At 41.2% G+C, this 10,638-nt stretch overlaps 1 protein-coding gene across 2 annotated transcripts in view; it reads left to right on the forward strand.

Annotated features, from left to right (window-relative positions):
• The first annotated feature begins 524 nt into the window (after positions 1-524).
• Pter (phosphotriesterase related) overlaps positions 525-10,638 on the forward strand; it is a 70,311-nt gene continuing 60,197 nt past the window's right edge. The window contains exon 1 of one of the 2 annotated variants that reach the window (XM_021192567.2): positions 525-671. The gene's annotated coding sequence lies outside the window, so the exon portion shown is untranslated. Of the gene's footprint in view, positions 672-733; positions 779-10,638 lie in introns of those variants that run through there. The other variant, XM_029536109.1, reaches the window with a different exon arrangement.

Below are 10,638 nucleotides of genomic sequence, written 5' to 3' on the forward strand. Positions count from 1 at the left end.
AAACAATCAACAAAAGAGAGAAAGCCAGAATTCCCTGTGTTAATCATAGGGATACAAAACGCAGCATGACATCAAATTGGCAGTGCTTGTCTTGGAGGACACAATAAAAAAAATTACTTAAGGAGTCTGTATTTCCAGGTTGGTTTTCAGAAAATTGAGACCTGGAAAAAGTCCAGTAGCTTACTTTCTCCTTGGGGATTTCACATCAGCTGAGCCAAAGAGAAAAGGGATAATTAGGATGTAGACTGGGTGGGCTCTTAACTCAGCCTCTGAGAGCAGTTTAGCTGCAAACTTCAGGCTTGCTCCAGAGTAGGGCCTCCAGCTGGTGGGAGCTCAGCCTGGACCTAAAAACCTGCCTGGCAGAGCAGAAACCTAATGGGCAGGATCTCAGAGCTGGCGTGGGCTCGCAGGGAGTGGTTTTAAGCCTGAGTGGGAGGGACTTAGGGTCAGTGGGCGGGGAAAAGGCTAGTGGCCAGGCAAAGTGGGAGGATCGGAGGGAGGGGACAGCGGTAGGGTGAGGCGGTGATGGGGTTGGGGTGGGGGTGGAAGAGAGACAACCGAAAGGGAGGGGAAGCCGACCTAGCTCAAGTTCCCGGGGGAGAAGGCGGCGCAGAACGCGGGAGGAAGGAAGCCCCGGAGCTGGTTAAGTAGCTGTGGACCCGGTAGGAAAGGTGAGGACTTAGGCCTGGAACTCAGGGCTTGTCCTGCAAGCAGCCACGTGGAGCGGCACCCTGGGAAAGGGAAAGCTGCACGGTAGCCCCGCCACCTTTCTCTGAAGGTACCGGAGTTGCAAAGACTATGGGGCCTGGCTTCAGGAGCTCGGGCCTTGGAGAACTGACTTAGGCTCAAAGGGCGCTGATCTCCCCCAACCTCAGGTCTCCCAAAGTCCGACTTGAAAGCTCGAGGCCTGAGCGTGTCCCCGTGCTTTACTTGCTCGGTTCTGTCTGACTGCTGAGCTCTAGGGACCTGTTGGAGCAGCTGTGCTCTCCCTACATGGGCTGAAATGGAAGGTGGAGGCGTCTGTTCCCTGCTCCGGTTTCTTTAACAAACTTTAACAGACGAGTCCTCCTTCTCCTGTATTATTTACCTTCTCGTAGCTGTATTGCAACACTTAAATGTGATTCCTTAGATATTTGAGCAAAGTTTGTGCGGCCCTGATTCTGAGTGGTGGCTGTAAAGATGCCTTAGATACAGTGATACCTACCAGGGCGGATATCTTCAAATCTCCTCTGACATGGAGTGACTGACAAGCGTTTACTTTTTGTACTCACGGTCTCCTGCTTTCCTTGCGACAAAGAAAGAGTAAGAGTGGCCCTGGGGACTAGACAACCACTTGGACCATTCCATTTTAGTTTACATAGACAGAAAGGATGTCCAACAGCATCCTTGAGGCCTGGTGCCATTCTATAAATAACCAGCTCCCTCCAAAAAAAGAAAAAGGGAAGGGAAGAAGCGAGGAGATAAGGAGGTATGGAGAGAGAGAGAGAGAGAGAGAGAGAGAGAGAGAGAGAGAGAGAGAGAGAATCGCAGTGTGCACAAAAAGAAAAAGATCAGACTATTTCTGACTGTCAATCAGTCAGATAACAATGTTCAAAAAGATAATTTGAACACCAGATTCGGCTAGTGTGTCTTTATGAAATTATGTTTTTATTTACAGAGGCTGGATTTTACTTTACAATTATCAAAGTAACTAAAACATATTATATGTAGTTTTTGGAGTCAAAGAGGAAACCGATTTTATTTCTGTTCCTGGTTCCTGAATCCTAGGGATGTCCAAGTACTTATTTTTTTGAAATTTACCTGAACTCTAATTACTTACACAGCCTTGCCAGATGGCTTCATGGTATGGATGAGCAAAATCAGGTACAGAATGTTCAAGCCATGCAGCTGGAAGGCGTTTGGAGGAGTGCGGTTTGTTTTGTTTGTTTCTGACTCCAAAGCCTGTCCTCTTAGCTCTTGGACTATCTCCACCTTGAATGTTATTGGCACGTCCTCCCTCCAACATATACATCTTGAGCTGGGATACAACATAAGAATCACTTCTGGCTTGGTACACCTATACCAGCTATTCAGGAGGCTAAGGAGGGAGAATTTCAAGTTCCAAGCCTGACTGGCCTACAGAGTAAGACTTTGTGACAAAACAGAACTTTTTTTTTAAAAGACTTGGGTGCGGCACCTGCCTAGCATGCACAAAGCCCAGTGTGCAACCCCCAACAAGAAAAGAATAAAATAATCTTATTTTAAAGAGAAAGGAAATGGCTGCTGATTTGAAGAACTTGGACCTATGAGGGCTCTCTCTGGTTCCAGCTCTGTAGTCACTGTACAAGTTGCTTACCTTTCCTAGGCACATAGACGTCATTGATCTCCAAGTTGTTACTCAACCTAATACTCTATGGATTTATGAAAATAAGATACTGCTTTTAGTTAATGGTGTTTTGGTCACATCTGGTGTTGAAATTACAAGGTGGCCAGGAAGGGTTACTTTATTCAGTCAATAAATATGTACTCTGTGCCTGAATAGTCCTGGGGATTATAATGAGAGCAAGACAAATAAAGGCAGCAGACTCTTGAGTTTATATTCTGTTTGGGAGTGAAGGAGCCACCAAACAAATATATATATTAATATCAGATTAAATTAGTGCACAGCTACAACCTGTACGTAGGGGGCTGGTCTGGGTAAGAGCAGAGTGTGTGCTTTAGGTTTGCTGATGGAATGGCCTCACCAACTTAAGATTCAGATGTAGGAAGATCAGGAGGACTTAGGGATATTCCTTTACTGGGACCTACGAGGGCAGGAGAGGCATGAACAAATCTGACAGTTCTAGGAACTTCTGGAAGGTTTCAGCATCTGGCTCAAAATGAAGTTGGAGATTCAGCTGGGAGCAGGTTAGGTAGGGATCTGTACCATTTGGAAAGGGCTATGTCTGTCAGTGTTCATCATGGCATAGAGGAATGACATGAAGATGGGTATAGTGAAGAACAAACAGTTGCTGAGGATGGCTCTGGTGAAGTCAGTGGTGGTGGAGGTGGAGTGTCACACGATCGCTACAGCTTCGCCATGTTTATTTTGACCCCACCGTGCCCTCTTTTGACTTAGCATTCATTGTCTTTCTGATGACCTCCTTCCCCCATATTGCTAACTCCCACACAGCACACTGTATTTATAACCTTGTTGTTTGTTTACTTCCTCTTATAAGAACATCTTGTTTTGAGGACTGTAGTATGCATGAGAGAGCTGGGATCTCTCTATGTAGCCCCTGATGTTTGGTACTCTACTATGTAGCCCAAGCTGGCCTAAGGCTCAAGTCTCCTTGTGTTTTTTGTGAGCTGGGGCTTCAGGTATGTGTCACCGCAGTTAGGAAAGAGACTGCATCTTTTTTTGTTGTTTGTTGTTTTTTGTTTTTTCAGGTTGCCTTTACTGCTGTTTTCTCCTGACTGATGTTATGTCACATGTAAATGAGGCTCTTAAGGATTTACTGAATGAGTGCATTTGTTGAGTAGTTTAGATTTGATTCCATTCAACTTGCTGTTGAGTGTGGTTGGGAAAGAAAACAGGGAAAGTCAAAGATTAGTCTTAGTTTGTCACGTCAAAAACCGAGATATTCAGGCTAATAATGACTAAAAAGCTGGACCAGTAGGGGAAAAGATAGAAGAGATGTGGTTCATAGTAAGACCTGTAATGTGTAGGTTTCATTTTTCCTGTCTTTTTGACCAAATACCAGACAAGAAGCAAGTTAAAGGAGGATGTTTCAGGAAATATTAAAAATCACAGCAAGTTCCCACACTACATAGAGCAACTTTCTGCCCCAGTGGGCCACATGGCTCCAGCTGGGTGATCTCAACTTGGTGGTCTCTCTGGACCAGAGCTCCTGAGTTGTTGCTGCCAGCCCCACTCAATGACTGTCCACCCCACAGTCAGCCATCACAGCACCCATTTACCTGATAGAATGAAAACTCTTAAAACTTATAATTAACTCTTAAAGCTTATAATTAACCAATCAGATTTATGTATCAATAAATTCTCAATTACAAGATGCCAATACAATCATTTCAGAACCAATTGATGGTGATAAAAGCTTTATCCAAATTATTCTAATCTTATGATATCATAACTACCTGTAGCTGGTTACAGCCACGCTGGTTCGCATCTGCCTCCATCTTGGCCTTCTTTTCTCTCCAAAGACACTCTGACTCTGCCAGCTCTTAACCCTGTCCAATCACAGGCCTCCTGCTGCCCTACTATAATTGGACAGGGAAAATCCTGCCGCAGGTGGAGGCTTTTCTTCTTCCTTTTTGGCTCATAGTTTGAGGGTACAGTTCATTGAGACAGAGAAGGCATGGCAATGGAAACATGTGGTAACTGGTTGTGTTGTGGTCACAGTCAGGAAGTAGAGAGATGAATGTTGTCGTTCAGCTCTCTTTCCCCTTTCTTCCTTTCATTCAGTCTATGACCCTAGCCAGTGAAAGTCTGCTTGCCTACACTCAGGGCAGGCTCGCCCATCAGTTTCTCTTCTCTGGAAACACCCTCACAGAGCAAGATTAAGATGAAAGAGATTCATGGAGCCACATGTTACTCTCTGAGAATTGCTTAGTTTCATTGTTGAGGCACCCTGGAAAAAGCAACTGAAGGAAAGCTGGGCTCCTTTTGGCTCAGAGTTTAGGATACTTTATATCACAGTGAGGAAGGCATGGCAGAAGGATCCCAGGTTGCATTGCAACTATGGTCAGTATGCAGAACATCACAGATGCTGGTGCTCAGTCAGCATCTTAGCCAAAGAAATGATGGCACTTCTAGGAAGGGTCATCAAAATAGTCCTAGGCATGGACCGCAACTCATTGAACCAAGCTAATTCCTCACAAATGTGCCTGGAGCCTTGTCTTCTAAGCAGTTCTAGGTTCTTATCAAGTTGACAACTTGTTTTGTCACATAGTATTAGATATATGAAGTGGTTTGCAAATACACTTTTGTTGTCTTTGACCTCTGGGATTGGAGACTGTGTTCCTGCACCCTCACCCAGATAGTCTTGCCTTTAAGACTGCAGGAGGTTTGAGCCCCATGCATCCAGGAATTTCAGTACCCAATTTACCAGATACCCAGAGAGCCTCGTGGAAGGTGCTGTACAAGGCTTTTCTTGTGACAGTTGTTCATTCCAGTGTTGGGAGAATGATGGGTTCACTGGGTCCCACAGTGCCCTAGTCACCTTCATGATTGTAAACAGAGGTAGAAAGAACAGCATTTAGATGCTTAGTTATATTCTGCAAGCATAACCAGGTTGAAGTAAAAATACATACAGACTCAATACCCAGTAAGGGTAGAAATCAAGGCTCCCATTTTAATATGAACACACACACACACACACACACACACACACACACACACACACACACACACACATATATGTGTATATATATAATTTATTTATTTAGCATGCTGCTGCATTTTCCAATAGGGAAGAATAACAGATGAATTGTGAAGAGCAAGTCCTTCCCAAATGTAGTTATCAGTGGATACATTTCCAAAACTGATTCGTCATCAAAGGACAGTTGAAATGAATCATGTGTACTCACCATTGACTAATATTACTTTTCCCATGCAGTTTAAAGGCCATTTAAAATACGATTCCCTGACTACCTTTACTTGGATATGAGAGTATCAGCTCTGGGCTTTGCTCCTTGGATCCTGTAGGCACTGTGCTCGCCTTGGCTGGAACTTAAACAGAAGTGAAGCAGGAAGAGTCTGCTTTGGGCAAGGCCTGACTGCACTCTGAGGGTTGCCAGCTATAAATCCATCCTCCCTAGGGGTCAAACATCAACACTCCCCCTTCTTGTGTTCAAACGAGTGATATGGTGGTGATAGATTGCTTGGACGTGAGTGCCCCGAGCACTGTTGTGATGAATTATGTTGTTCAGGGAATGACCAAAGATTCTCTATTGTCAGTCTGTGATATCCAGTATTGACAATTTTCATAAATAGCCTTCTGCCAATTTTGATCTCAGCTTTGCATATTAAATTCTCTGCTACAAGCCATGGCTCTTGGTTCTTAAGCAACTCTTTTTTTTTTTTTTTTTTTTTTTTTAACTGAGTTCATGTAGATAATCAGCCTTTTGTTTCTTCTGCTCCCTCCTCATTAAGATGGTGTGAGGAGTGCTTAGTTCTATACAGTAAACACTGTCTTACTTCACAGAAACTGTTAAAATAATAATTATTAGTCTTTTTCACTAAATCTGTAGTAGTAACAGTTTATCCTACAGTGGCTTAATTGGGTAATTATTTGGTGTTTGAAGAGCATTTTGAACAGAATATTGGTAAATATTGTTGTTAATTTAATACTCTTTTGTGTATTTAAACCATGCCTCCAAAAAATTTTCATTATTGAGAATCAACTAAAATTTCTATCCTGATGTTGCTTACTATTAACTCCATATACAAACTATATATGTACTGATCTTTAAAACACACGTATTTTCCTGAACTCTCAAGTCTATTTCTCACTCACCCCATCACACTGCTAGCACCTCCTTTTCCTTAGTAGCTCACACATCTGGGAAGTTAAATGCTTTCAGTCTTGTCTCTAAAAGCCTACAGTCCTCACCCCGGTTCTGGCCAGTTCCCATCATACCACTGATACTTACATTATGTGATAGCTGTTTAACTTTCTAATTAGCTTCCTGGTTTATTTTGTCTAAAACTGTGCCTTCAACTCCCACCTGATGCCATCAAAATCTGTCACATTGTGTTACATTGAATGACACAGTCTGGCCTGCCTTTCCTACAACATCACCACTCCATTTATAGAACTCTTGACCTCTAGGAATAGCTAAAGGGCTTTTCTGTAGTTTAGATTACATGTCCCCCAGTATTGGACTACATTTGTTTGTTCATTCTACCATAACAAAATACCACAAACTGGGTGGCTTAAAAAACAGAAATAGTTTTTCCGCACAATCAAGAGATTAGATGTCTCCGCTGGATTGTCTTCTCCTGGGGCCATTCTCTTTGGTGGGCAGACTTCTTCCTGTGTCTGTGCATTGTCCCCTCCCCCTCTGCATGTCTGTGTGCTGATATCTTCTTATGAAAACACCCCATCCTATTGGGTTAGTGCTACCTTGGCAACATCGATCGTTCCGCAAAGTCCCTCTGTAAGACCCTTTCCATAAGTACTTTTGTTCTGAGGCACTGTGGGTCAGAAATTCAAATGTGTGGATACTGGGGGACAGGATAATTCCAGTGTCCTATGGTAATGGTTTTGTGAAATGGTCACCTTTAGACTAATTTTCTTTATCAAATGCAAGTTGCTAAGTGATGAATGCAAGTCCCTGGAGTGTCCTTTATTCAGGAACTTCTCTTGAATGTTATTTGAAAGGAAACTTTATGCTTGTGACTTAACATTGAAATAATTAGATAAAAATGAAGCAATACCATTCAGTGAATTATGCAGAATTTATTAGACAGTCAAATATATATAATATATATTATATATATATTATATTATAGTCAACTTTATGCCTTTAGCAACCTTTTTTTTTTTAGTAATTTGCAAGCTTTTTTTTATCCAATTATTTTTCTCTAAATCAAATGTGCTCTTGGGCACATAGTAAATTCTAGGCTAGGTTGGGCCTAAGTAAATAAATAGAAAACAAATGGAGGGGAAAGGAAAAGGATGATATGTGTAGCCCTCAGTGATACAAGATATGATACTTACGAGCCTGAATGAGATGAAGTTCACATGCGTAAGTTAAATAATTCTTACATAAGAATGATGGCTTTAGTTCTGTGACTGTCAGTTGTCCTTTTCAACCTTATTGAGCCTGGGATCACCTAGTAGGCGTACAAGATTTTTTTTTCTCTGAGGGAATTTCTGAAGAAGTTTAAGTGTGGAAGACATACCCTGAATGTGGGCAGCACCATCTCCTGGCCTAGGGTCACAGACTGAATAAAAAGAGGTAAAGGCGAAGAAGGTAAGCTGAGCACCCGCATTCATCTCTCTCTGCCTCCCGATTGTGACTCGATGCCGCCAGCTGCCTCCCGATTCTCCCGGCATGCCTTCTTCACTATAAAGGGCTGCACCCTCAAACCACGAGCCAGAATAGTTTCTTCCTTTTCTTCATTGCTTCTGGTCAGGTCACAACAATGAAGAGTGTGTAACCAGTACACACTACCAGCAGGTCCACCTAGAAAGCACCGTTGGAACCCTTATGTAAGGAGGCTCTGAAAATGCCTTTCATAGCTAAATGTGATGTCCCTGACTTCCACAACTCAGTACGCTTCTGCTAGCTTTTCAGAGTCTCGGGATGTGGTTTCTTGAATTCAGCCTTTGACTTAGCAGCCTGTTCATTCACCACCATCCCAACCATTGAGCTTTCTGCCCAGGGCTGTGTCTAAAAACTAGCCTCTGATGTAGGAAGAGCAATCTAAGAGGTTGACGTTAGGCAAGAGTGTGTTCTTCAGAGGCGTGATATTTCTGAGGCCCAGTCCCCTTCTGTCATTTGCTTCGTACTCCAAGGTCTTCCACGTGTAGAGAGAAATGCCCACTGGCCCTCACGGGTCTCCTGTTTCTCATGCCCTATGTTTGGTCCCAGTGATGCTGCTTTGAACTTGATTCATTACCACTCAGTCAAACACATTCTCAAGGGTAGTTCTTTCTCCTCTGAACTAAATATCTTGTAGCAACTCAGTTCCTTAGTAACGTAGGATCTTCTACTTCAACTACTGGCATTACTAAGACTTTGTTGTGCCATTGGTGAGGCAGAAGGGGACGCACCACTCCTGTGCTCAGTATTGCAGTGTTATCTGGCTTAGTCACCCTTCACTCTCCTCAACAGGACCTTTTCCCTCTTTCTTTATAAGTCTATGGGGTAGACAGAGGAAAACAGTTCAAAGTAACAGTTCCAGGCATAAATTACTTTTCTTGAAGGGTCTGTAGATTTCTCTTCTATCAAATTTCAATTAACCATTAGACTTGTGCTATATGTAAGAACATCTTCAATTTTGTTACAGTGAGAATCTTCACGAGTCTATACTACTACTTGTCTTTTCTATAGTATGGTTAAAAGATAATTAGAATTTTGCAATATGTTATTGAAAATACAATATAATGGCATTGTAGGGTGTGTGTGTGTGTGTGTGTGTGTGTGTGTATGTGTGTGTAAGAATGTTTCCATTTTATTACATTTTTGTTTGTAACACCCTATCCAAAATAAGTTTATATTATTTACTACTTTCAACGCAATAGTTTCACAGCATTTTTATATTTTGTTTGATTTTTTTCTCTTTGATTTTATTTTTGGTGCTGGAGAGACCATGCCTACCACTGTGTTATACTCTCACCCTCAGACACTCCAGCAAATTCTTGTATGTACTTTCTGTACAGAGAATGATGGACAAAACTTTGGAGTTTTAGTCTATAAATATTATAAAGCTTAATAAGTAACTCTATTGTGTCTGACAATAATGCCTTAATCCATATTCGTTAAACCATATGTCATATTTATGTCTTTAAACAAATATCATTTAAAATAATGTCCACAATTATAGGATCAATGAACAGGTCTGAGAGTTGAAATTGGATAATAGCTTTCTCTGCCTAGATAGAAGTCAAGATTATATTTCTGATGAGTTAGAAGCAGTGTTGGTAGTTACTTCTGAAACAGGCTTGAAAATGAATCTTATAAAATGCTGTAGACATGTTGACAGTCTGAATTTTCACAAACAATGCAAGTTTTACCCATTCCAATGAAACTAGGTTCATTGTCCTATCACCTTCAAGTGACTATTATTTCTATATTTTGTTTGTCAGCCAATCCACTATTTAACTATGGCTTTACCTTAATATATATGAAATTGCCACACAATTGCACTTATTATATATTTTCCTGGAATAGAATGAAATAAATACTCGATTAAACCATTTTAAAATGCTCATGTATCACCTAATGTCAATTCAAAACAGCAATGAGAAAAATATCAAACATTTTTTTCAGGCATTCATAAAACATTAACAAAACCCAAGTGGATTATTATATTGACTTTTTAAAACTGTACATCACTGCCTACTTAATAATAAAACATTTATTTGTTGCTTGAAACTAAACCTTCAGAATAGTTTCTGTGTTTCTACTATAATGACCAGAAATTGCTGTTAAACTATATGTCCATACACATGTACATCGATAGATCATGGATCATGTTCACAGTTCCTAGGAAATGATAGTATTGACTGGCTTCCCTGAAATGTCTTAGTTGAGGGCTAATGGAGCTGTCACTATGTGTACCTTACTTCTGGCTTATTCTTATGAGCAGTGTAAAGTGTAACAGATACTTAGCAGTCTGGAACTTCTGGGATGTAAAGTCATTTGATTTCATTCATCTGTTAGTAGTAATGTGTGATTTACGTAGTATAAAAGAAGAATTTTATGGAAAGGCATCAGTAGGCTTTATAGTTCTTGTAGAGAAGATTTATAGTTACCTGCTACATATATATATATATATATATATATTTTTTTTTTAAATTATTATTAGTTTCTTTATTTACATTTCAAATGCTATCCCGAAAGTTTCCTATACCCTCCCCCCACCTCTGCTCATCTACCCACCCACTCCCACTACTTGGCCCAGGCCTTGCCTTGTGCTGCGTCATA

This window comes from Mus pahari, chromosome 3, assembly GCF_900095145.1.
Source record: "Mus pahari chromosome 3, PAHARI_EIJ_v1.1, whole genome shotgun sequence".
Lineage (NCBI taxonomy): Eukaryota > Metazoa > Chordata > Mammalia > Rodentia > Muridae > Mus > Mus pahari.